The 26,579-nt window shown below is 49.1% G+C and overlaps 1 protein-coding gene and 1 pseudogene across 2 annotated transcripts in view; both read right to left on the reverse strand.

Moving 5' to 3' along the window:
- The window catches only part of FAT2 (FAT atypical cadherin 2), an 86,334-nt gene extending 67,205 nt beyond the window's left edge, over positions 1-19,129 (reverse strand). For both annotated transcript variants that reach the window (XM_019924765.3, XM_019924766.3), the window contains exon 1: positions 18,972-19,129. The gene's annotated coding sequence lies outside the window, so the exon portion shown is untranslated. The remainder of the gene's footprint in view (positions 1-18,971) is intronic.
- A 228-nt stretch (positions 19,130-19,357) lies between these two features.
- On the reverse strand, positions 19,358-26,347 carry LOC109548226 (uncharacterized protein NKAPD1 pseudogene; annotated as a pseudogene).
- Positions 26,348-26,579: the final 232 nt, after the last annotated feature.

Below are 26,579 nucleotides of genomic sequence, written 5' to 3' on the forward strand. Positions count from 1 at the left end.
AGGTACCCAAGCTTAGCAGTCTGGCCCTAAGTACTTCTGACAAGACCCCTCCATCAGAGCTCAGCTCCAGTTGAACTGAGCTGTGTCTGCACACGTAGGGGCTGCAGAAAAGCAAAGGGATCACGATCACAGGCCTGGCGTCAGGCTGCTAGGCTGTCAGGCCTGGCTCCACCACTTACTAACTGGGTGACTTTGTAGGCAGGCCATTTCACCTCTGTGAGACTCAATTTCCTCTTCTGTAGAATAGGAATAAGGATATTAACTACCTCATTGGATTGTTGTGAAAATTAAGTGAAATAACAAAGGTAAATGACCTAGCATAGTGCCTGGCACATAGTAAGTTTTAATGTAATATTAGTTATTATTAGTCATAGGAATCTAAGTTTCATAAAGTGAAGGGACCTGCCCAGGGCCTTACAGCTAGATAGAAACGAAGCAAGAATTAGACCTGGAGCTCCTTGCATCACAGGCCAGGGCTGCTACCCCATCCCAGGCTTACCTCCACCTATCCCACCACAAGTCCCTTTGGACAGAGCCTGATTCTGACTCATCTTGTAACCCTGAACAGAGAAAACCCCTCCCTTCCTGGAATGTCAGAGCTGAAATGGACCTGAGAGATGATGGAGCTCAGATCCCCCTTCTTATGCCTAGATAGGGAAATAGAGCCCCAGGTGGGGGAGGGGTCTTGCCCCAAGTCCCAAGGTGGGTGGCCAGGTAAGAACCAACCCCTGGAGATTGTTGAACTAACCGTGAGTGAACGCTTCACCCTCTAAGAGCTGCTTCTCTTCTGCATCCTCTCCCTTGCCACTTCCCGAATGCCTCATCCCTGAACTCCAGCCTGGGTCAAAATGTGAGACTCATCAGAGCCGAGGATGGGGAGGGGGACCGGGTAGGGCAGAGTTCGGTTGCCAAACCGGGTCTTCTAGAAGCAATGTGTGAGGCTGCGTACACCAGGCTGGTGGCCGGCCTGCCCTTGGGAGTCTTGACTCCGTGGAGTTCATGGCTACCAGCCAGATGTGCCGAGCATTCTTGGAGGAAACAGGCAAAACTTGTTTTTCCAGTTGCCTTGGTCTTCAAAGGCAAGGAAGAGTTAAACTTCCAGGCAAGGGGGAAAGGGAGAGGCTTGGATCCTTGTCTTTCCAGAGTCCTGAGAGAACCAAATGCAGGTTCTTTAAGACCTCGTGGGTTGCATCCCAACATGGGAAGGAGGGTGGAGGCAGAAATGGAAAAGCCAACCTAACTTGGCCTCTGAAAGCCTCCTCCTTCCAGCCTCCCTGCCACCATCCCTCGCTTGAGATCCTGTTGGCGGCGCCCTAAACCCAGCACCTCAGAAGAAAGGGGGCAGGATGGAGGTAGATTCTATGCTTAGGGTTCTAAAGCCAGGGACAGAAAAAGATGCTGTCTACTCCCCACCCTTCCTGCCCCCTTGCTGTCACCCCTTGCTTGCCACCACAGCCCATGAAGGACCCGACCACAGGGAAAAGCCACACTCACCCATCCCTGACACAATCTGCTGCAAGCACGAGGACACCCCTGAATCATTTGGACCCTACCCCTTCCCCCAGGATGGCATTGCTTTTGAAGTTGAAGACCCAGGGGGGAAATGAGTGCTTACCCCGGTCCCAGGTCCACACTCACTCCTTGGCCCGGCGAGCCCAGGGTGCGTGCAACCTCCCAGCGCTGCCTGCCCTGATTTGGGGAAAGCTTCCTGTTCACCAGGTCAGCACCTGTGGAGGGCAGGTCCCAACAAGACACTCCGCTCAGCAGCTGCAGGGGTGCCTTGAGAGCCGGAGTCCTTAAGATGAGCTGTAGGGAAGGGAGCAGGGATGGGGTCTCCCTCGGGGGCAATAAGATGCCAAAGGGGGTGCACCCTTGTGTAGGGGTTTGGTGCCCATGGCTGTGTTCAAGCCGTGGGACCCACAGACCTGGTGAGTGCTTTGCTGGGGGAAGGGCCTGTGTCTGATATTTGTTTCTGGCACCACACCTGGGCAGGTGAACAGGCTTACAGGGTGCAGGGGCATATGGGCTCCCTGGGCTACCCTCCCACCTCATACCACCTAGGACCACTATTTTGAAACATCTTGTGAAAACATAGATCAGTTCTTATCACTTCCCTGCTTAAAATTTTCCAGTGGCTTCCCACAGCATTTAGATGAAAATCTGAACTTGTTATCATGGCCTAGAAGGCTCCCCACCATCTGGGCCCTGCCTGTATCTCCAGTGACACCTCCCACCACTCTCCCCATTGTTCACCAAGCTGCAGCCATAAGGGCCTTCTTTCTCCTCTACAAACATACTAAACTGGGATCTGCCTCAGGGCCTTTGCACTTGCTGTTTCCCTCTATTTAAGATTCTCCCATGGCTAGCTTCTTGTTATTATCCATTTCTCACCTCTAATGTCACTGCCTAACCCCCAGTTTGATGTAGCCTCCTTCCTAAAGCCCTTCTTTATCACATCACCCCATTTTCTCCATGGCACTTGTCACCTCCCATTATGTTCTTATTTATTTGTTTACTGTCTCCTGCCCTAGATGCTAGGTTCCATGAAGACAGGAGCTTTTTGATCTTATTCATGCACGAATTCCCAGTGCCTAGATCAGTGCCTGGTACATAACAGAGCTCAATAAATACTAATTGAAAAATGAAAGGATCTGGACTTAGGGAAAGCAATGACAAAGTGAAAGCTGAAAGAACCTTTAGCGATCATTCCTTCCTTTTTGATGATGGAAAATAAAGTCCCCCAAAAAGAAAGGGACTTGCCCAAAGTCACAGGGTGAGAACCAGAGCCAGGTTCTTTCCTCCCAACCATGCTGCCAGAAAGAGAAACTGTGTGCACCTGTAAATCCAACTGTTTGGGTTCGAGCCCAACTCCACCACTTGCTAACTGTATAACCTTGGGGAATTTAACCTCTCTGAACCTCAGTTTCCTCACCTGTAAGATGGGGCTATTAACAGTACTTCTTTCCTGGGGTTTTATGAAGATGAAATACGATCGTGTACATTAATATGCTTAGCATTGGTGCCTGGCCCATAGAAAAGCACTCAATAAATATTAGTCTCAAAGCCAAAGCAGAATCAAAGCCTGAGGTCGGGGTGAGGGTGGGGTAGACTGAACCCCCTGGAGAAGGCCCAGCTTGCGCCCCAGTGGAGCAGGAATCCGCTGGTCCCTGGTCAAGTCTAAGCTTGCTGGCCCAGCCGCAGGCTCTGCTGGGAAGCTGCGAGCAGGCGCTTGTCTGGGGTGGGGCCTCATGCCCTTGGCTCCCCAGACTCAGAGAGAAATCTGCATGTGGGTGAATGTGCACATTTGCAAGAAAGCACACACACACACACACACACATACACACTTAGGAGGCAATTTTGAATAATTGTGTGCGCCTGCTTGGAAGAATGCATACTGTGTGAGTAAATAAACTGGTAGCTGTGGGGCTTGTGTGTACACGGGTATGAGCAAGTGCAGGTGTGGGGTTTCGTGAATGGACCCTTTTAGGACATAGGTGTGAATCAAACTCTGTCTCCATGTAACTCCCAACCCCATTTCATGCATGGGGAAGGCAGCAGAAGGTGGTTCACAGGACAAAGCTTCCGGCTGTGTGACTTTGGGCAAGTGGCTTACCTTCTCTGATTCTTAGTTTCCTGACTTCATAATACCATTTTGAGAATGAAATGAGTTAATGTACATAAATGCTGAACGTGACATGTGACACAATTTTTGAAAAATATTACGAAGTACTATTACTTTTTAGCAGCCAGCTCAGACTATTCACTGTTGAGTTTGTGGGTAATGAAAACTCTCAGATGTCTTTTCACATCTTCTCCAATCTGTTCTTGTGCAGGCTGATCTTCTGCAACTAAATGACGTAGGATTTTAATGAGACAGTGATTCATTTCTCCTTGTGTTTCACTCACTGCCCCAGCATCCCAGAATCTTAATTCTAACGTTCAGAAACTTGGTGGTTGTAACATCTATGTCTTTATCCGAGTCATTGATAAAAGTCTGAACACAACTGGCAGGATAAGTGCTCTGAGATCTATCCTCATTTTCTTGGTTAGTGATCTCAAGTGCAATTCTGGAACGACTCATCTCACAATGTGGAGAGCTCCCCGTCACTGGGGGAATCCAAGCAGATTCTCTGTGGCCACTCAGGAAGGATATGCTACTCTAGCGGGATAGGTGCCCTTGGGGGAAACAAGGAGAGCTCTAAAGTCCTTTCCATCTTATACTGGTAGGTTCTTCGGCTTGTGCAGGCCTATGGGATTGCCTCTGGCTGTGGATCAGGAAAATCATTCGCGATGCCTATTCAGTGGTCAGTGTAGTAAGCTGACCTGGCTCTCAGGAGACCTAGGTCTAAAGTCACTTATTCCTGTGACTGGTCAAATCAGTCACCTAAGCCCTCTGGACCTCCTTCTTCATCTGTAAATGATGTGTGTATGTTGGGGGAAGGGGCGGGAATGGATCTGTGATTTCAGACCCCTCTATTGCTTTCAGGGGCAGAATCTCTTTTTTCCTGATGAAACTGTACTTGGAAACACAGCCTATAAACAGATAAAAGCAGAGCTGCACTACTGAAGCAGGGCTCGAGGCCTAGGACCCTGCCCCCAGGTTTGTCCCTCACTCCCTTGGGAAGCACAGGTTTGAAAAACTGGACTAAGAGCCCCTCCAGATCTGATAAGCGGGGGCTCTGCTATGCTAACGTCCTGTGTCCCGCCTACATGTTCTAAGCGGTGTGGTTGGGTGTTCTGTGATTCTAATGCTCTGTGACCTGTATCCGTAATGGTCCATGAGCAGTGGCTCAGGCATTTTAGTTCTAGGAGCCTGTGACACTGTTGGTAATTCTATCCCTTCCACGGGGAAGCAGATGTACTTGAAGAAATTCAAAGCCAAATCAAACTTCCGCTAAAGAAGCTCCTACCAAATTTGTTCAAAATGCCAGGCTTTGTTTCTTTCTTTCTTTTTTTAATTTATTTTTGGCTGCGTTGGGTCTTCATTGCAGCCCACGGGCTTTCTCTAGTTGCGGCGAGCAGGGGCTACTGTACGTTGAGGTGCACGGGCTTCTCATTGCAGTGGCTTTTCTTGTTGCGGAGCACGGGCTCTAGGCACGCAGTCTTCAGTAGTTGCAGCATGTGGGCTCAGTAGCTGTGGCACACGGGCTTAGTTGCTCCACGGCATATGGATCTTCCTGGACCAAGGATCGAACCCGTGTCCCCTGCATTGGCAGGTGGATTCTTAACCACTGTGCCACCAAGGAAGTCCCCAGGCTTTGTTTCTGACAATGAAATTCCTCCCATCACCCAGGCACAGATCAGCAATGACATTCTCCCTCATGGCCCAGCAGCTTCCCTTTTCTTAGGCATGACACAGACATTAACTAATAGCCACAGCATACTCCTAGGAAACGCATCTGTCCTTTTACTCCCATTTCTCAGGTAAGACAAACTGAGGTTTGCCTGGCACACCCAAGGCCACCCAGAAGGGGGCGGCTGTACTGATAACAGAGAGCCGGATCTCCTGAAGCTGAGTGCTCTGGATTTCCTAGACTGAGGGGAGAAGCAAAGAGGGAAGATATTTTTCAAAGTTTGGAGAGTCTTTCCTGAAAGAAGGAGTCACTGGATTCATCCCTCTGGATTGGAGAATGTCCATACTCTCCCCCCAAAATCTGAATGTGAATTTACAAAGGATTTGGGTGCCCTCAGCATTTATTTTCTGACCTCCCACCCCCATCCCCCATCTCTGTCCCAGGCATCCAGTGTTAGGGCTGGCTCCTATGGCTCTCAAGAAAGAATCCTAAATATATTCTGTTTATGACAAAGGCTGGGAAGTGGGGGGAGGGTGGGACCAGGGAGCAGGAATTAGGAGGGGTTGTGCCTTTGAGCCAGAGTAAAACTGTAAGTGAAAGAATGTTGACATTCCAGGTACCTGCTTGTTAGGAAGTCTTTAGCTACTGAAATAATTTTTCTACTTAGTCTTTGGGAGCCATGGAAAGTTTTAGAGAAGAGGCAGGACCAGAGCAGAACTATATGCTAGGAAGAGTAATCTAACATCAGATCAAAAGGGGAATTTTCACATTCAAGATTCCCACTCTAGTGTGGACTGGGCTTGAACACCAGCTCTATTGGTTTAAGCCAACTGGAATTCAGGAATTGGTAGGAGGGACTGATTTACTTCTAAGAAACTTGGATGAACACTTGAGTCCTGTGCTAGTTTGTAGGCAGCCGCTGCTGGGTTCTCGTGTAACAAAAACAAATCAAAGAACTGGGTATGAGCAGGAAAAGGACCAGAGGCTTGAGCCCTGGATGGGCCATGTGACCTTGGGAAGGCCACAGAACTTCTTCTGAGCCTCAATTTACCTGTCTGTAAAATGGAGATAATAATAGCTACTTCTACCTACTTCCCAGGGCTGGAGGAAAGACAGCTAATATGATAGGAGAAAGCATAGGGAGGAAAGACGCAGAGTAACACCTTATTAGGACCAATAATGGCTTGGTAAAAGGCAGCTGGAACCACCAGTGGACTGGGAGGCAGTCTCAGGAGAGCTGCTTGTAAAAGCAAGGCCTACCCAAGCCTGGAACTAAGGGGAAGAGAAACGACTGAAAAGGAAGTTCTCGCCTAGGGCATGGGTGAAAGGGAGCTGGGACTTGGGGTCCCCTTTTCTATCAGTATTCTGGTTATTATTATTGATGACAAAAATTATACTGTCTTACATCTGGATGGTAATCTATATGTTTTCAAAACACATCTGCATGCATTTTCTCACTTGGTCTTTGGGGAGAAGACCCATTATTGGATAGAATTAATAGTAAGAAAGTGGTCTCTAGAGTCGGATACGCCTGCTTTCAAATCCTACTCAACAGCGGTGTGACCTTGCGCAGTTATTTAACCTCTCTGGTCCCAGAAAAAGGGGAAATGAGAGTAGCAGCTATCTCATGGAACTGCTGAGAAGGCTGCAAGAGTCAATGCATTGTACATTCCCAGCACAGGAAACACTCAGTGCCAGTTAGTTATTGTATCAACCTCATCCTTAGTGTGACACTTATTATCACTGTCATTTTGTAAATGAGAAACTGAAGCTCAGATCAATGGAAGGCTCTTGCCTGGGTTTACCCATCTAGTAGGTTGTGGATTCAAGTACTGACCCAGAACAGGAATCCATATTCCAAGAAGGGAGACTCAGAGGGGGCTGGAGTGGCTGGGGCTGATTCTCTAGAGCAGCACTCCATCAGAACTTTCTACAGTGATGGAAATGTTCTATGTCTGAGCTGTCCAGTGTGGGAGCCACTAGCCCATAGATTCATCTTTATACCAATGTTGTCCTTAAATATAATTTCTAATTTTTTTCATGGAGGAAGGGGCCCACAAAAGCTAAAGTGACTAGGGCCCTTGAAAGTCAGAATGTGACCCTGGGGAGATAGACATTTGAAGGAAACACAGGGCTTCCAGGCACCTGGGCTTTAAGGAAGAAAAGAGACAAAGTGGGAGATGATGAGAAAGTGTTTTGTTATTGGACTTCCTCTGCCAAAGTCATTTATTCACTCGCTCACTCAATACTTCTTTTTTGAGGGCCTACCCTGTGAGGGCATTCTAGAACAGAGAATAGGACAGGTGAGGTCCCTGCTCTTGTGGGGATTGGATTCTAGTGGCAGAGAGAGGGCGATGATAAATTAAAAAATATACTCTATCGTCAGGTGATGAAAAGTGATATGAAGGAAAATCATGCAAGGCAAGGTTAGAGAGTGATGGAGGGGGCGCTGTTTTTGAAAGGGCGGTCAGGGAAATCCTACGTGACAAGGTGACATTTGAGCAGAGGGAGGGCCACAAAGCCATCTTGAGAAAGAGTTCCAGGCAGAAGAAACAGACAGTGCAAAGGCTCTGGGGCAGGAGCAAGGAGACTGCAGACAGACTAGAGGGAGCAAGGAGAGAGGGGTACCTGCAAGATCAGGGAGGTGGCCCAAGGCAATTCAGCCCAAAGAAAAGACCTGTAGTGAGGTGGGATCCCATCACAGGATTTACATGATGGTTCTGTAAGGAGCAGAAGGAGGGAGGGTCGTGCTGCTGGACATAAAATCTTAGAGCCCTTCAAGACCCTCCCCTGTGGCCAAGGGGTGGTGTGTAAGCTGTCCAGCTGCCATTAGTTTTGTTGGGCCTATAATACATTGTTTTGTTGTTTGATGGTTTTCTACTTAATTACTTAATATATAAACATTGGGAAGCTTCACCCAAAAATCTAGATTCCAACTTCTGTTTACCAAAGTGGAGGGCACTGTCTGTGTCCACCCATGGCATGGTTGGCTGGAGTTGAGTGGTGGCTGCCCCCTTTAGATGGGGCCTGGGCTCTCTAGTCCCCCCTCCCCAAGCTCTCCCAGATGTGGAGGCCATTTCAGCTACCGTTTATCTCCAAGGTAGTTTTCTAATAGAAGAGACACATATCTGTACCTACACCTCTTTCCAAACTGTGAAGAAAATACAATCCAGGATGGCCTCCTGTTCACACACCGGGCCTGCTTCAGCCCTGAGGCTCCCGCCAGCTGTAGACATTTGAGTTTGGAGCCCCTGACACTCACTGAGCCCCAGAGAGAGCAAGGGATCTCTTCGTCTTGGGGTTGCCTATATGGGTCCATGAGCTTTGCATCTGGAGCTGAAAACTCCCTAAATCAGAGGGCATCCCAGGATCAGAGGGCTTGGACGGAGGGCGAATCCTGCCCCACTTCTTCCAGGGCTCTCTGTCCAGAGAGGTTTGTAAGAGCAAAACCAGCTCCAGTTCAGCAGGGCATTGAACCTATTTATCATTTAGAAGCTCTGGAGACAAAGCAAGAGGAACAGAGCACCTCCTCTAAGTTCTGCGTTTGTGCCTTGGGATCCATCAGGGCACAGTGTGAACTCAGCCCTATGGGAAGGCCAGGGGGAACCCTGGAGTCTCTCCTCCTGGTGGGGCAGCCTCTGGCCAGGCAGGGACCAGGAGGCCTCCTGTATGGGAGGAGGCTGCCCTGAAGGCCTGGGTTTGGGGGTGGCTCTCTGCAAGCCTGGAAGGTTGTGTTCTGAAGTCAAGAGATAGACTCCACCGGAGGACCGGAAAGCTCCTTTCAGAGGGCAGAACAGATTGCAGAGGCCAGAATGTCCCTGCTGCATGGACTTCATCCGGCGGGGTCCTTCCTCTTCTGTGTTCCTTGAAACTCTTTGATCCAATGAAATCCTGTGTCTTTCCAGGAACTATGAATGAGTTTTCAGACGTCTAGACATCAAGTTCCAACAGGATGACTTGGATCTCTGAGCCTCTGTTTTCCTCATCTTTAAAAGAGAGATACTAACTGAACCCACCTCAGATAGTTCTGAAGGTTCGACTAGATAATTCACATTAAGCAGTTAACACAGTGCATGATACCTAGCAACCGCTAAATAAATATTGGCTGTTATTTAAAAACGATCGTTATCATTATGGAAACTGGATTGAAACCCAGCTGCTGCCCTGAGTCCCGTGCCCATTCGTTCCCACCTTCACCTTCTGAGACATCCCTGTGAAGTTCCCAAGCCTCCCTAGGGCACAGTTTACAAACTGCTAGGAATCTAATCTCCATTTTGTAGAGATCGGAAAACTATGCCCCAAGAAGGGAAGTCCCATAGTGCTACGTACTAAGTCACATCACACGTTGGTGGCGCACCTGGAACCAGAACCCGGTCTCCCCATCCTGGGTGCTTTGCCCTGCTTTGCACTGGCTCCCTGCAACCCGGCTCCTCTCCCAACCTGGGGCTCCTCAGAACCCACACAAGGCAGGGTCTCCTACCCAGGAGAGTGCAGGGGAAGGAGCCAGCCTTCGGGGTCAGACCTGCCCTCCCATCCTGCCTGTGCTTTCGGCTGGGGGCCTGGCTTCCTCTCTCCGAGCCTCCGTTTCCCCATTTGTGAAATGGGGCTGGCAGCGGTTACCTACTTGGAGGATTCAATGAGCTTATGCATGCAAAGCATTTAGCACTCCTTTGGTGCCGAGGGGCCTTGGTAATATATCAGAGGGCCCGGGAGGGGATCAAGCCGGAGACCCCTGAGCAAACCCCCTCATTTCATGGGGACTCCACTTGTCCATCTGGGAATTGGAACTAGTCCCTGCTCTCCTGCCTTCCTGGGTAACCCTCCACTGAGCTGTTGTCAAATGATGCTCTGAAGAAGGCGACATTTGGGGAATAGGAAATGTTTACAGAGGCACAGGCCCTGGTCATAGCTGATGTTTACTGAACATTTACTATGCGCCAGGCCCTGTGGTATGTGCTTGGCAGGCATTATCACTTTTAAGCTGGTTTACAGCAACCCTGTAATTATCCTCATTTTGCAGAAGGGATAAATGAGACTCAGAGAGGTTACCTAAGCTCCAAGTTCACACAGCTAGTTTGCGGCCAAAGCAGGATTAAAACTCAGATAACCTGGGTGTCTAGCAGTTCCCTGGCCTGCTCCGCGACGGTGCCCACAGCGTGGAAAGAGCTCTTGGGAGGGGGAGAGTTTTATGATCCTTCCCCCACACCAGGGATCATATAACCGTATGTCCTCTCCCACCAGCAAACACAGATTCTCAGCAAAGCCTTCATCCCCAGTTCCATCATTCTCCCTCTGGCTGAACCCAGCCCAGCAGTGCTGTCTGTCTGTCCAAGTCCAATCCTCTCTGAGCAGAACAGCTTAGGACAAAGCTGGCAAGTAGGCAGGCCTTGCTTGGCAGGTGAGGAGCTGGTTCTAGCAGTGGGGCAAGACAGGCAGCTCCCTCCGCTGTTGGCGGTCCTGCTGTGGAGCTGGCTGAACCTGAACTGTAGGGCCAGAGGCAAGAGAGGGGTTAGGGATGATTTGGGAGCATCAAGGTGCATACTAATGAGATGCAAATGAACCTCTGCGGGGACTCCAGCTCAAGCCCAGAGTCCCACATTCAAGCCCCCTGGGCTGTGTCCACACCGGTTCCTCTTACCCATGGTAACTCTGTGCTCCACCCAGCCACTGGCAGACACGGAACTCAACAGAACTGCTGGGCCTGCTGTGTTCTCATCAGACAGGGCTGGCCATTGAATTGAACCAGGGGCTACATCTTGGGAATTCCCGAAGCGGGTGGGTGTAGGGGTTACAAATACATAGTCCAAGCCCCACCCCAAATCTACTGAATCAAAATCCTTAGGGGTGGGGCTCAGGAATAGATGTTTAACAAGCTCCCGGGGTGATTTCCGTGACTGGTGTTTGGGATCCGCTGAAGGTGGTAATCGCTTTCTTTAGGATCCCGTGTTCTACCATGCCTTGTTGCAAAGTTGATATCGCATATGTGGCCTTCTCGTGGCCCTGGTGGAGAGAGGCGGGTGGGGAAGTTAGGAAAAGACTGAAATCTCCATGACTCTTTTAGGCTAGACGAGTGCTTCTCAAATGTCAGTGTGTTAAAAATCACAGCCTCATTCTTAAGAAGTTTGATTTCATAGGGCTGTGGTAGAACTCGGAGGGCATGTTTTCCCCTGTAGATGGGGAACACTGGCTCCCGGGCAAAGCAGCCACAAGGTTATCTCTAAAGTCAAACAGAAGAGCAGACAGGAGAGGGAAACAACAGATCTGATTCCTGCCTGGAAGTCTCTGAGTCTGCAAATGTCTCCACTCATTAGCATCTCAAACCCCACAGACAACTGTTTACCTTCTTGCGGACAGGTCTGTCCCAGATAGAGACACAATGTTGTGAACATTGTTCACAATGTTCCCCTTGCAATGAATAGAACTGAACTGAAAATCAAAGGGTTCCAGCCACACACACATACCTCAAGGGCCCAATAATTCCACTCTTAGGCATTTACACAGCGGAAGTGTGTACGTATGTTCATGAAAGATTCACACGAGAATGTTCAGAGCAGCACTGTTTATAATAGCCCTCTGTTGGAAATAGCCTGAATGTCCATCAAGAGCAGATGGCTAAGTAAATTGTGGCTTGGTCATATAGTGGAATACTATACATCAAAGATGAAAGTATTGCTCTAGGCAACAACAGAGATGAATCCCCCGCACATAATGTGGGGTGGAAACAGCTATATACAAAAGAGTACATACTGTGCTATTCCAACTATATAAAACTTTAAAACAGGCAAAACTCATGTATGGATTACATTAGGTAAAGTTACCCTTGGGCAGGGGAAGAGGGGTGGTTAGTAACTGGAAGGGGCACAAAGAAGGTTTCTGGAATGGTGGTAAAGTTCTGTTTCTTTATCTGGGAGCTGGTCAGTTTCTGGAAAGTTCATTGAGCCTGCACACTTAGGATTTGTGCATTTTTCTGTATGCATATTATACTTAATTTAAAAGTTTTCTAAAAGTACTAGTAAAGGACTTCAAAGAAGACTTTTAATAAAAGGAAAAGGATTTAAATAATAAAAGGGAACTCCAGGTGACTTCTGACTGTGGCAAATTGCATGGGATTTCAAGGCTGTGGGATCGTGGACTCTTCCTGTCCCAGGAACCAGAAAGGAGACAATTCTCAGAACCCAAGAGCTCGGGCGCCATGCCAGGTCCTACCAGGGCTGTGGAAAACCGATGCCTTAGCAGTTCCTGTCCCCACCCCCACCATGGCCCGCCCTCCCCAGAACCGCAAGGACAATGGCAGCCCATTTTGCACTGGATTCCCAGGTTCAGCTGAGTTCACATTCATTGGGGCTTGCTTCATGCAGCATTTTTCCGTCCTCAGAGCAGTTTTCTGGCCCATTTTCTTTTTTGATCCCCTCAAAGACCCTAAATGTAGAGCAAGAAGTATTTCCACTTTATAGATGGGAAAGTTGAGGCCCCGAGATGGGGGTCAAAAGGCTTGTCCAAAGCTAGCAAGGGCTAGCAAGTGGCCCAGCCAGGACTCGAACACAAGGCTTCAGATACCAAATCCAACACTCTCTTGGCTACACCGCAGATGGTCTCTTCCCAGTAATAGCAATGCTGATTATAGCACCTATCAATTAGTGAGCACTTTCCCTGGGGATGTCTCAGAGCCTTCAATAACCCAAGGAGGTAGGTACTATCATATCATTTCCATTTTAACAAATGAAAAAACTGAAAAGTCAGAAAGTCCAAGTGCCTTGTCCAAGGTCAATGCCTAGTAAGTGTGGAGCATGGATTGGAAGAAATGGTCAGATCTGAGTTGAGTCGAAGCTCTGAACCACTAGTCCAGTGGTTCCCAAACCCAGTCGGACCTCACCTGGAGTTTCCTTAGAGCTTGTAAAAATACACATTCCCTGGCTCCACCGCCGGACCACACATTCCAATGATGTAGACTCAGGATGGGGCTGAGAAAGCTGTATTTTTAAAAACAGCCCTAGGCGTTTGGGATGCTCAGCTCTAAACTAGGCTGCCACTGAAATAAGACAGTAAAAGCAAGATAATTTAAAGGTAAAGCTTAACTCAGCAACTTCCAGATTAACACACTGAATCTCTCTAATAATTAGAGTCTTCCTAACAATGGTACACAACCCCTCCAGAAGATATTTGAGAACAGCCCGACTGGCTGGATAATAGCTATGCTTAGGGTGGGGGGCAGTGACTGACAAGGGGCATCTGGAGGTTGTGTGAAGGGCACTGGTGCTGGTGATGTCTGCTTTTTGCTCTGGTTCCTGGTTTGCCACCGTTTGCATTCACTTTGTAAAAATTCATCAAGCTATAACTTATAGTTGATACACCCTCTTTTTGAGTGTTTACAAAAAGGAAAAAAAAAAGTCAGGCCAACCATCTGTCAGAGACACCGTGTAAAGAGCAATCTTTACACAGAGTAGAGATTTATACAAGAAATCCAGTAGAGTTCTTCTAATTACATGCTTCCAAGAGCTTGAGATTCTAGGATTCGAATCTTCCAAGATGCTGTGATTCTCTGAGTCAATTCCCAAGCCTTCAGGAAGCCCCCAAACCTGTAATAGTAGCTAACATTTAGTGAGCTCTTGGCATGTGCTGACTGCTGTGCTAAGAACTTAAGAGCTTCGTGTGGATCCATTCACAGCAGCTCTGTGAGGTATTGATAGATAACATTATCCAGCCCACAGCCCTCAGAGAGGTGAAATGATGTGCCCAGGCTCACAGAGCTGGAAAGCGGCAAAGCCAGGACCAGATCTCCAGCACCCTGGCTCCAGAGCCATCCTGGTGTCAAGGTCTGCCGCTTCCCAAGGCTAAGCGTCTAAGCATCTCAGTGATGCGTTTTGTGCCGTCTAGCCTTGCATTTGCTGGGAGGACCCGGAGGGAAGGGGATGCTGCAGGGACAGACAGCAGCTCTGACCTGGGACACGTGAGCACATGTGGGCCAACAGGCACATACATGCTGACGTTACCCCACAGCTGGCACGTACAATCCTGCTCCGCTGGCACCGAGGCCAACTGCTGTGGGTACTGGAGCTGAACGGGAACTTGGAACTGGAGAGTTCTCTGTTGTGGGCTCCCTGCCCTCAGCCAGAAGATGGGCAGCTGCCATTCACTTGCCATTCCAGGTCACCTTGCAGTGACCCACAAGTCTCAGGAATGGAGAAAGGAGGGCAGGGAAGGCATTTGTCTCTTCTGCAGACTCCTAACTGGAAAACGCTTACGGCATCAACTCGTTCAGGAGGTAGTTTGTCAATCAGTGGGTAGTGGTGGACAGTCGGGCACTGTGATTGGCCAAGGGGGAGCCAACAAGATATCATCACCTTCTGCTCTCACCCCTCCTTAAATTCTGGCTCCACCAAGACACTCTTTGAATTAAACTTCTTTAACGTGGTCCTCCAGTATTTACAAAACAAAAGCCATGCGCCTATGATGATTCCCTGAAATCCTACCGTTTTAAAGACGTATATTGAAATATTTTCAGATGCAATTATGTATATGAGATTTGTTTCAAAATAATCTGATCAGGGAAGAGTTGGTGGAGGTATAGGGGAAACGTAATTATTGAAGCTGAGTGATTTTTTTTTAATACTCTTCTGCTTCCTTTTGGTATTTCTGTGATTTCTCATTAGTAAAAAATTATACATAAATTATATACATATATATTTTTTAAAAGTCATACTCCTTGGCCTGGCACACACGGCCTTCAGTGACCTGACCCCATCCTGCCTTTCAGAGCACGTCTCCAAGTGTTCCCCACCCAGCTGATAGTTTTCTGCACACACATGCCATTTTCTTTTAACTGCTCTGCTTCTGCATATGCTACTTTTGCTTTCTGAATTGCCTTTCCCACTTTTCTTTCTTTTTTTAAGCGTCATTCAGTCTTCAAAACTGATGTTCAGTCTCAGACTCTCCTAGAAGCCTTCCTCCACCAGCTTCATAACTGGGCTATCTATGTATGGCTCCTCGGGCCCCACTGCTGGCCCCAGTTTGCCTTCATTTTACCACCTACCTCGAGGTATTAAACCACCCACTTAGCTGCCTCTACCAGCTGTGAGTTTCTGGGGGCCTGACGCATCGTAAGTGCTAAGTGTCTATTGAACTAAGATCTGTTGAGAAAACAGAAGCTGTGCGACTGAAAGGAAGTGGCTTAGCTTTTCTGAGTCTCTATTCACGTCCACACTGAAAACAACAAGAACAGCAACAAAAAGAAGTGATAGAGGATCATGATTGCGGGGCCCGCAGGGCGGTTGTGCAGAGTAGAAGAGAAGGTATATGTGACACAGTCTAACCTGGTGACAGGCACATCGAGGGGCTTAGTACATCAGAGGTCTTTTTTCAACCTTTAAATCCCATGTTCAGGGCGGCGCATTGACCCAGGACATCATTGCAAACTGGCTACTGACTTTAGGCAAATAATTCCAAATCTATGATTCCATCTGTAAAATGGAACCAGTAATTCTTGAAGGGAGACTTCAGGGGACTCCTGAGCACCTTTCACTTGTACAGTTGCAGATTCTTGCTGACTCTCTGGCAATAGTGAGGGAATGGTGTGCAGGGGTGTGTGTGTGTGTGTGTGTGTGTGTGTGTGTGTGTGTGTGTGTGTGTGTGTTGGTAGGTGTTGGGGGAGGGGTCTGATTGATGAGGTCTGTGTCCCCTGTCCCCTGAAAGGCATCTTACAGTTTAGGGATCAATCTTGTTGTTGATCCCAAATTGCCTCCAGGGGCTATGGGGGCCATTCACTGGCCTCTGAGGCTGACCACCCACACAGGGAGCAGGACTCTGTCCTGAGCTGGGCGAGGCAAAGAGAGGAAAAGGAAGGTGAAAAGATCTGCCTTGTGGCCCTACTTTCCCCACTCACTTGCTGTGTGACCGCAGCCAAGTTATCAGCCTTCTCTAAGTAGGCCTCCGTGTCTCTCCCTGTCGGATTCAATGATCTCTAGCGACCCTTCCACTCTTATCTATGATGGGGTTGGACTAATGCTTAGTTCCTCTGAGTGACAGTTCTCATCTGTGAATTAGAAGTGAAGCTTCATTCATTCTCTCAACATATATGCAGTGAGTTTCTTTTACGTGCCAGGTGCTGTACTAGACACGGGTTCCGGAGCAGAGAGCAGCACTTAGTAGGAGAGACCATATCAAACAAAATATACGCAAATAACTAATAATTACAATTGTGATCTGTCTTAGGAAGGAACACTTAAGGGTGCGGTGAGATGATCTCCACCCCAGGGGAAGTGGAGAGGAGGCAAATAATTGATGACTGTGACCAGCATAAACAAGGCCCTGGCACTACATGCATTATCTCATTTAATTTTCACATCAATCTCTGAGAAAGGAACTATCATTCACCCCATTTTTTCAAATGAGGAGACTGAGGTTTAAAGGAATTGAGGCCCAGGTCATACAACCGATAATATGCAGGATTTGGACCCACACTCTTCATTTTAAACCTGTCTGGAAACCCCTATTGTAAATGTAAGCATTTAGTTCCATTAGTCATAGAAACAGTAACACTGAGCTTCTGAGTTAGCTCAGCTTGTGCTGGGGACCCAGGAAGCACGGGAAGCTTTCAGGGGCTCAGCGCACACATTACCGAAGGAACCCAAAAGGCAGGGCGCATCCGGCAGGTACAGCAAGTTCCCCACCTATGCCACCCCATCGTTCCTAGCACACACTGGTTTCCACTAAGGCTGCCCCACGTTCTCGCGTACTTGGTGAGAACAAGAAGGAAAACCGCCAGGCCGAGGTGAGTTCATTGATACCCAGGGAAGAGTGTGCAGGCAGCAGAGGGTGGTGGCCCAGCTCACAGAGGCCTGGGGCAGGGGGGCCTGGCAGCCCCTCCCAGTGGAAAGCACAGGCACAGCTGACATGTAGGGGCTGAAGAGTGTCAGTGTCTTTCTGGTCTGGTTCTCTGAGTCCTTAAGGAGGCCACTAAGGGTCATGGAAACAGGGGAGTTCTAGGGAAACCTTGACTCCCTCCAGTTCCACCCCACTTTACAGATGAGGAAACTGAGACCCAGGGAGCTTGTGGCTGACGGGGCCTCACTGTTTCGCTCCACCACCCTGGCCAACTCATGGACTCAGCCCCTTCCTGCCAGAAGTGTAACCTGTGCTCCGTGGAGAGCCCTGGGGCGAACCCGATCTTGCCTCTTCCTGCACCAGGGTGTTGAGTTCCACAGCTTCCTCACCTGCAAAATGCAATCATTCCTGCTCTGCCTACCCAGCAGCCTTGTTGGGGTCAATCGATTAAGAATGGATCTTACAGGGAACTGTATTCGGTGCTCTGTAATGACCTATATGGGAACGAAGTCTAGAAGAGAGTGGATATATGTATATGTATGGCTGATTCACTTTGCTGTACAGCAGAAACTAACACAACATTGTAAATCAACTATACTCCAATAAAAAATTAATTAAAAAAAAAGAACAGATCTTAACAATAATCCAACCACCATTATTGAAAATGTAGGGAAATAGGTAGGCCCAGAGCAGTATGAAACTCTTTCAGGCCACGCCGCCTTTGAGTTACAGGGACATGAATAATGAAATTCTCTTTTCCCGCTGCCTGCTTTGAAAACCCAACATTTTCAAATAACCGTGTATACTCAGCCCCATCCCCAAACACAGGAAGCATCCAGTGGGTATCAGCTGTAATAAAAACTGTTAGTTGGTTCTGCATGGAGGGCACTGCTCACCTGCCCGGGCTCAGCACCCCCACCTTAAAAGGAGCTGAAGGATTGGAAATGCTGCGTTCTGAGCCTGCTTCTCTACCTCCCTGCTCTCCTGAGCCCAGGCCTTGCCCCTGAGTGCTGTGCGTCTGGGGACAGAGGCAGCCTTTCTGAGCCCTTAGCCAACCTCAGCATGGCCTGCTGCTTCCCACACTGGGGCCAATAGCACCCACGCCCCCCACCCCAAGTGGAGGGCTGAACTCTGGCCTGGTGGCTCTGTTCAGCGTTCCACTCCAGCTCTCCTTCCCCCACAGATAGGCGTCAGATTCCTGCTTCCCCCAAGAGCTGCACCCATTCCCCACACCCACCGCAGTGCTGCCCTTGGCCTCTGAGACTCGCTGCCTTTCGCAGCCCTTGGAGACAGTGAGCACCCCCATCCGACAGCCAGGAAAGCTGAGGTTCTAATCCGGGTGCCTCTAAAGAGTCGCACGAGAGTCACCCTCCCACCCTCCCTCCCCCTCACCAGGTGGCTTTGTCTGTTTTAGGGACCCCGTGCCTCCTGGACACACAGGAGAACTCAGCACCTCTCGGTTCCCTGGCCCCAGCCCTTCCTCCTAAAATCAAGGAGGAAATTGTCTCCACATCCCCTTGAAGGCTCAGCCCCAGAGAGCCCGAGCAGGGGATTTCATTCTTCCAAGAAAAGGAGCCCAACTTTCCATACATGCAAATATGACCTGGCTTCTCCCGAAGATCAAAGCCCTAGCCTTGTCCATTCCTGGGCCCCAATCCCCAGCCCCCAGGCTCGGGCTGGCTTCATTCAGTGTACCTAGGTGACCAGGACCCAGGTGTCCCTGTCCTACCCCTGCCGTGCCTGCCCCAGCCATCTCCTGGTTCTGTCGCCACCTTCCAGTAGCCCCCGCTCAGGGACCAGAATGGATGAACTTTGCAACTCCCACCCCCTAACTTCCCATCCTCCAGCAGTTCTTACCTGTGCCCTTCAGGTGGGGGAGGGTGCCCCGGGGTGGGCTGCTGGTCTGGAGCCCCTTTCACAAGCCCCAGGCTGACAAGCTCGGGAGGGAGGTGCAGAGTCTCAGAGCAGGAAGGCGCACACTAGAAGAGGCTGCTGAGAAAGTTGGAGTAGGTGTGTCCCAGCCCAGGAGGAGGAGGAGGAAAAAGGAGGTGGGAGAATTGAGGCGGATCATCCCCTCCTGCCAGCTCTGGAGTGGAGGGAGGGAGCCAACTGGGTTGTGGCCCAGAACTCACGGTGGGGAATCAAGTTATGGAAAATGACGGCTGGAGAGTTGCTGAGAAATCGGGCCCATCTCCACCTCCCTTCTCGGTTTTACAGAGGGATAAACTGAGGCCCTGGACAGGTTATACTTGCCTGAGGACACAAAGAGACCATGAGGCACTGGGAGGGGACACAGGTCGCTCAGCTCTCCGGCTAGTGTTCTCTCCTCTCTCCTCCCCACGCTGCAGATCTGGATGAACGACCACAGTCACCCCTCCCCGCAAGGTCTGGTTAATAACTCGCTACCTCATGAGGTTGTTATGAGGATTAAATGAGATAACAGTTGAGGGAAGGCACTTGGCAGAGAAAGTCCCCTGTAAAAGGTAATTCTTCTTCTCATTGTTATTAGCTGTGCCTTCCTCAGTAAGTGACTTAACCTCTCTGAGCTCTGGTTTCCCCAGCTGTGAAATGGGGGTAACAGGAATCCCTACTTCATAAGGTTGTGCAGAATCGTGAGACAGATAATGTGTGTAAAGTGCAAAGCACAGCGCCTGGCATCTCTTTTCCGGGTACTGTACTGGACACTGGTGACATAGAGGTAAATGAAATAGTTCCTGCCCCACAGAGCTGAAAATGGCTCTGTTACCATCCTGTTCATTCCCCCCGCTCTCCCCCGGCCCCCAGATTTACAACCCCTCTGCAGCTTCCCTGGCAAATAAATGAGTCTTTGCTTGCATACCTCTAATTACAGGGAGCTCACTACCTCTTCCAGCAGTCAGTTCTGACTCAGCAGTTCTACCTGATGTTCAGCTGAGTAGCAGCCCTTGAACCTGGGTAATAAACAAGAAGTCTACATATCTTTATTATTACTATTATTGTAACTATATGACTCAAGACAAATAATGTCAGTTTGCTGTCTCTATTTCCTCTTTTGTTAAATGGGCTCAAAACTGCTGGGGCCACTCAGAACAGAACTATTTCCTCTGCCACGCGACAAAACCTAAGGCCTGATTCTCTGGCTAGGACTTGGTTTTCTAAAAGTTCAGTCTGGACCCTATGGCTAAGTGGAACCGTTAAGGTTCTGGTCTTGTTTATGGAGGAGTAATGAGGCTCTTGGTGGTTTCCCAGCCCTCAGGAGATATCCATTCATGGAGTGGCTGCAGCCACTGTGGGCCGTGCCCTCAGGGATCTGTCACCGGGGTCAGGGATGACCACAGGTGTCAAGCAGCTTCCACGTGTTGCCCAAGACATCTAGAGGGGCCCCCTAACAGGAAGAGTCACCCAGGTGTTCCCTCCTACAAGTTGCATGAGAGGCCTAGGGGTTTACAGCATGAGGGGGACTGCTGTGATCAACGCCAATGGGAAGGCTAACCTGGGCAATTATCCACTTGGTTGATTGCCACCCAAGTGTCCGAGTCTGGGCCGATTAGGCATTAACCCGAGGTAGGTGGCTGTGCGGCCCCTTTGGCTAGTCATGTGTGACTATTTGCCTTTGGGCTCCCCATCCTGGCCAAGGCTGGCCTCCAGCCTGTCCAGTGCAGGGATGTCTGCAGCCTGGGGATAAGGGAGCAACGAGGATTGGGATAGATCGCAGAACCGCAGAACGCTACTGACATCCGTCCTCTCCTCCCCAGTTCCTCCACCATTCCTGCCCCAGGCCCTGATCCCCCACTCTGCGGGTCCCAGGACCTAACTGGGCGACCTTCTGGCCTCCAGCCCCCCAGGGAAATTGCACTCCTCACTGACCCCCAAGCATGCTTGCAACTTCTCACTCCTGAGCCCCTGCTCACAGCTTCCCGGACATCAAAAATGGTACCTATTCATCTTGGTACAGCCCATATGCCAGCTCCCCTCTGTGAGCTCCCCCAGACCATGGCCCTGACCTGAGTGAGAAGTAATAATAATAATAATAGCAGCTAATCTTTATGTCAGGCACTCATCTCAGCACTCTGCGGGGATTATCTCGTTTCTCTGAACGCCGCCACAGTGGATTAAGCGCTGTTATCATTCTCTAGTTTTCAGATGAAGAAACTGAAGCTCAGAAAAGCTTTAATTACTTGCCCAAGGTCACTGGTCTAGACTAAGCTAAGTTGCAAGCCCGGCTCTGTCTGGACCCTCTTAACCACCGGGCTGTACTACCCCGGCTCTCCCCTGCCTCCCTGCAGCACTGTGGCCGAACCTCCTGTGTGCCTCTCTGCTTTGTTCTACTTTTGTGGGTGCCTCTTTTCACATCACCTCCCACCCCACTCTGGTTTAAGCTCTTCAGGGATGGATCTCTGTCTAACCCAGGGGTTCTCAACCGAGGCTGCACACTGGCATCACCTGGGAAGCTTCTACAAATCATGGTGCCCAGGCCCCACCCCCCAGACCAATTCCATCAAACTCCCTGGGAGTGGGCCCCGGGCATCAGTTTTTCCCAGCAGTGTCAGCGACACATCATAGGCATTTAAAGAATTACATCTGATTCTGAATCCCCTGCCTGGACCTCAGTTTCCCTGTCTCATTGAAGCAGGTGTTGAACTCTGTCTGATCTTTGACATCTAACTCTAGTATTCTAAAGCTCTAACATTCTTGACATAGGATGTTGTAGGCTTCAAGAGAAAGACCTGGCAAATTATCACTGTCCACTCTCCTACTTGCCTGAGGAAAGCTGGACTGGTGAGCACTTCCTCCCTCCCTCCTAGGTTTTCCTTCCTAGAGCAATCTGTCCATGTTCACCATGGGGTAGAGAGTATAAATGAGGGGCTTGAGCAGTGATGAAAATTCTAACCAGATGACAAGTTTCAGGGTGTCCATGGATTCTGGAAGCACAGAGAGTATTATTTTCATTTCTAATAGACTGAACCCCTCTGATTCCTTCTGGGGCAGGCTAAAGGCTCAGGTTAATTCAGTGAAAATCATAGACACAAATCATGAAAGACAGCGCATCACGGATGCATGTGCAGGACTGGCTGACAAACATCCTGGCTGGCACGGGACTGAGGGGCTTCCGGGGATGCAGGACTTTCAGGGAAATGGGAACCGTCCGTCACCCTAACAGAGGGAACTGCTACATCACTGGCCCACATGAGTCGCATACCCAGAGTAGGTGCGGAATGAGTGTGGCCCACCTTGGAGGACCAGTCTGGAGAAAAGATTCAGCTCATAGGGACAGTTGGCTGATGGACTGGTTACAATGAGATAGCATGTTCAATGAACATGAGACGCAAGCTGTCATTTCCAGGGCTGGGGTCCCTTCTGTCATACTTCCCGGGGAGAGTCACATATAGCAGGATGGGAGTGGGTACAGAGCGGAGACCCTGGAGTCTGGTTCGTGGACCTGTGGACAGGAAGGGCTCCAGAGACCTGGCTGTCCATGGGACCTGATGCCTTTAAGGAGGATGAAGTCATCAGGGGATGAGGCCACCTGGCTCCGTGAGGGCTGCAGCGTGCAGCCAAGAGGAAGAAGCAGAAGGTGGAAGGCAGGTGGGCTGAGGGGGCCGAGCTGGGGATGTCAGCTGTGTGGCTGACAGACGGGACCCAGCAGGAGTGGGAACCGCCAGCCCTGGTGTTGCCTGGGGTGCCCGGGAATGTAATCAAACACTCAGCAGACCTGCTGGCCATGGGCATCTGGGCACCACCAGGCCCTCCAGCTCATCCTGACCCCCAGCTGGCAGTTCTGACAGGCTCCTGCCAGGAGAAGTGTCCGGCCTGGTTGGTGAGGCTAGTAAGAATGAGCTCATCCGCCCAATCCAGCCCTCAGTCAGCCTGCCTCAGGCTGGTGCTGGTAGGTGGGGTGTCGCTGAGAGCTCCTAGAGCCCGGCTGGCTGGTTCAATGTCTTTGGTTAGGTCACCGCAACAGGAAGACGGGAGATGGGGGTCCACTCTGAGGACGTGAAATGGAATCTCTGATGTAATCCCCACCTTTACCTGCCCCCAGACGGGGGGCTCTGATGTGGCCCTGGCCCCACTGAGAACCAGTATCCCTCCCATGTCCCCTTCTCCACAACCGCGAACCACTTTTCCAGCATCATCTCCCATTTCTCCCTCTTGTATAGTAACGACAACAGTAACAATTGTGGTGAATATATGAATAACTGATATTTGTTCTAATTTATTATGTACTAGGCTAAGTACGCATCGTCTCATTTGATCCTCAGAGATCCTCCCAGTAAGGTACTACTATTATCATTCTCATTTTGCAGAGGAAGGAACTGAGATTCAGAGTTTAAAGGGACTTGTCCAAGGTCGTCATACCTTTAAATGGCAGAGCCTGGATTTGAACTAAGTTTATCTAGATCTAAAACCTGTGCTTTTAACCTCTGCCCTCTGTTATGCTCCAATCCAATCACAGGATTTGGATCCATGGCCATGCTGCCTATATCTAGATAGGCCCCCCCGCTCTTGATTCAGTGCTCTGCTGTCTCTGTCTTACAAATCCCAATAACTTTAAAAAAAATTTTTTTTATTTTATGACTAAGCATTTTATTGGAAATCTTTTCTGTAAAGAGAACAAATTTAATAGTTTAGAACTGCAAAATATTACCACCTCGTGGAATGCTGTCATAGTTATAGTCTATTGCTAGTGTCGTACACTGTCATGCTACCATGAAGTATTTCTGTATTACACACAGGGAAAGTAAGGCCAGGGAGGTTGACTTACCTGCTCCGGACCTTATAACCAATGAATGGCAGAACCAAGATCAAAAGTCTGAGCTTTCAAGCTTTTTACTCCACCCATGAAGTGACAACCAAGAAAAAACAATGTCACTTGACCTGCCTTAATGAAAAAAATTCACTTGTTTTCTGCCAGCCTTCTTCCAGTGATATTTGGTTTCTTAAGAATTAACATAGTAGGGATCACAGTATATAGCAAAGGGAAGTAACAAGGTCTCTGCTTGGTGCTTTAATCCAAAGGCAGACTAGGAAGAAATGGATATGTCCCCGAGAAGCCTGTTTCATTTTGGAACTGATTCAACCGAGTTTCAGGAAAAATCTAAAGTTCATTAACAGATTAAGAAATGAACAAGGAAGACAACACTTAAATAGCTGTTGCTGCCCTGAATCCTGTTCAGAGCACCATTAGCACAACTAATGCCTAATTCTTCCTCATTTGGTTGAGGACTTAACCTAAGACAACTGAAGAAATAATTCTGAACACAAGTCCATTTAGGCAATGAACAATGGAGCTAGAAAACCTTTTACGATCCAATTACCATGTTTAGAGATATACTGAGTGTAGCCACAGACCCTGTCCAGCAGGGAAATTTGACAAAAACTCCTAGTCTCTTCCAATAACAGCTGTCTATGGATGTTATCATGAATAGAAAATGTTCTTATGCTCATTTCCTCATTAAGTAAACTGGACCACGCCTGTGGGGTCGAAATACAGAAAGGTCAAAGCACCAAGGCTAAAGACAAAAAAAGTCAAGTTGTGGCACCTACTATGTAAACAGACAAGAGCAACAGCTGTTCCCTTATCATACCATTGTATACAGCACTAGTTCCAACCCATCTCTTGACCCCAGCCCTTGCTTTCCCCAGATTCAACATTCCAGTTGGTATACCCAGGTCATTATTGGATTCAGCTTTCTGGGTCCTTTAATTGGCTGCATATGCACTCTACACTAAATGTGATTAAGTACAAAAAAAAAAAAAATAATGTCTTCAAGAAACCTTCGTAACAAAATAACAGATTCCCTATTAACAATTAGAGGATCAAGTTTAACAGGCCAAAATAGAAGACAAGGGGCTTCCCTGGTGGCGCAGTGGTTGAGAGTCCGCCTGCCGACGCAGGGGACACGGGTTCGTGCCCCGGTCTGGGAAGATCTCACATGCCGCGGAGTGGCTGGGCCCGTGAGCCATGGCCGCTGAGCCTGCGCGTCTAGAGCCTGGGCTCCGCAACGGGATGGCACAGAACAGCTCTGACCTCAGGCCCCCTGTGCTGAGCAGTAGAGTCACTGGCAAATCCCCAAGGTGTAAGAGCTGTAAGTATCCAGAGTCATGCAGGAAACAAGAATGTTTCTTTGTCATTAAGTCATCCTCTGAACTCTCTGCAGACCTTCCATCTGTAGCCACTTTCCAATTTGTGTGTTTGTTTGTCCTCTCGGGTATTTCATTGTTATTTCATTGTTATCCGTAGGGATGTGGGCTTTTTTAATCTCTCTTTTTCCTTTTGGTTTTCTTTGTGTCTCTTTCCTCACTTTCCTCAGAAGTGCCCAATGCAGAATCATCTGACTGAGAAGTGTCACTTTCTGCCTTTAAGAATAAAGCAGATTTCTTGAGAGACTTTTTCCTGGATTTTTTCTTGCGCTTATGTGGCTGTTTCCTTTTCCTGGTACTAAAAGCCCCAGTTTCTTCTGAGAACTGGCTTGAGGAATCTGCTGTTATATTTGTGGCTTCCTTTTTGCTTTTCTTCTGTTTTTTGTGTGACATTTTTTTCTGCTTTTTTTTTTTGTGGGATTTCTTTGACTTCTTGTGTTTGTGAGATTCATGGGTAGATGATTTTTACCTGGGGAGATGTTTTTTTCCCATTGGTAATATCTTGCTGATCACTACTGTTTCAAATTCTTCAGGGTATAACACCTTATATCCACTGTAACCCCATCTGTCTGGCATGTTAGCTTCATAATCATGTAACTTCTTGTTCCAGGATTTAGGCTTAAGAAAATCATCATCCAGTGCCCCAGAAGTTTCATTCTTTGGCCTCCAATAGTCTCCTTTGACTTTCTTCATCAAAACCATCACTACGCATCCGGCTTGAACTGCTGGGTAACATTTTCCTTTTGGTCCCCCGGTACGCATCTTCCATCTGTTTCTCCAGTTCTCTTATTTTCCACATATCTGATTCCTCCTGAGTCTTATTGTGAGCATCTATGTGCTGGATGACGTTCCTCAGGAGGACCGTCCCCAAGGGAACTCAGGACATTCTTCAATCCCTCGATCTGTGAGCCGCAGCCTTGCCCCCAATAACTTCTTTTTTTTTTTTTTTTTGCGGTATGCGGGCCTCTCACTGTTGTGGCCTCCCCCGTTGCGGAGCACAGGCTCCGGAAGCGCAGGCTCAGCGGCCATGGCTCACGGGCCCAGCCGCTCCGCGGCATGTGAGATCTTCCCGGACCGGGGCATGAACCCGTGTCCCCTGCATCGGCAGGCGGACTCTCAACCACTGCGCCACCAGGGAAGCCCCCCGATAACTTTTGAATGAGGTTCACCCATGGTCGTTTCGCACGGGGCCAAGCAGATGAGGTCGCAGGTTCTGCAGATCAGCCAACCTCAGCCCATCACCCTCCATTGGCTCATGCTGTGTGTCTACCTGGTTTGCCATCCCGCCCGCACCTACCAGATTCATCACAAGGTTGCCCAATCCAGGAGCATCTCTTGGCCTCC

This window comes from Tursiops truncatus, chromosome 3 (genome assembly GCF_011762595.2).
Source record: "Tursiops truncatus isolate mTurTru1 chromosome 3, mTurTru1.mat.Y, whole genome shotgun sequence".
Taxonomy (NCBI): domain Eukaryota; kingdom Metazoa; phylum Chordata; class Mammalia; order Artiodactyla; family Delphinidae; genus Tursiops; species Tursiops truncatus.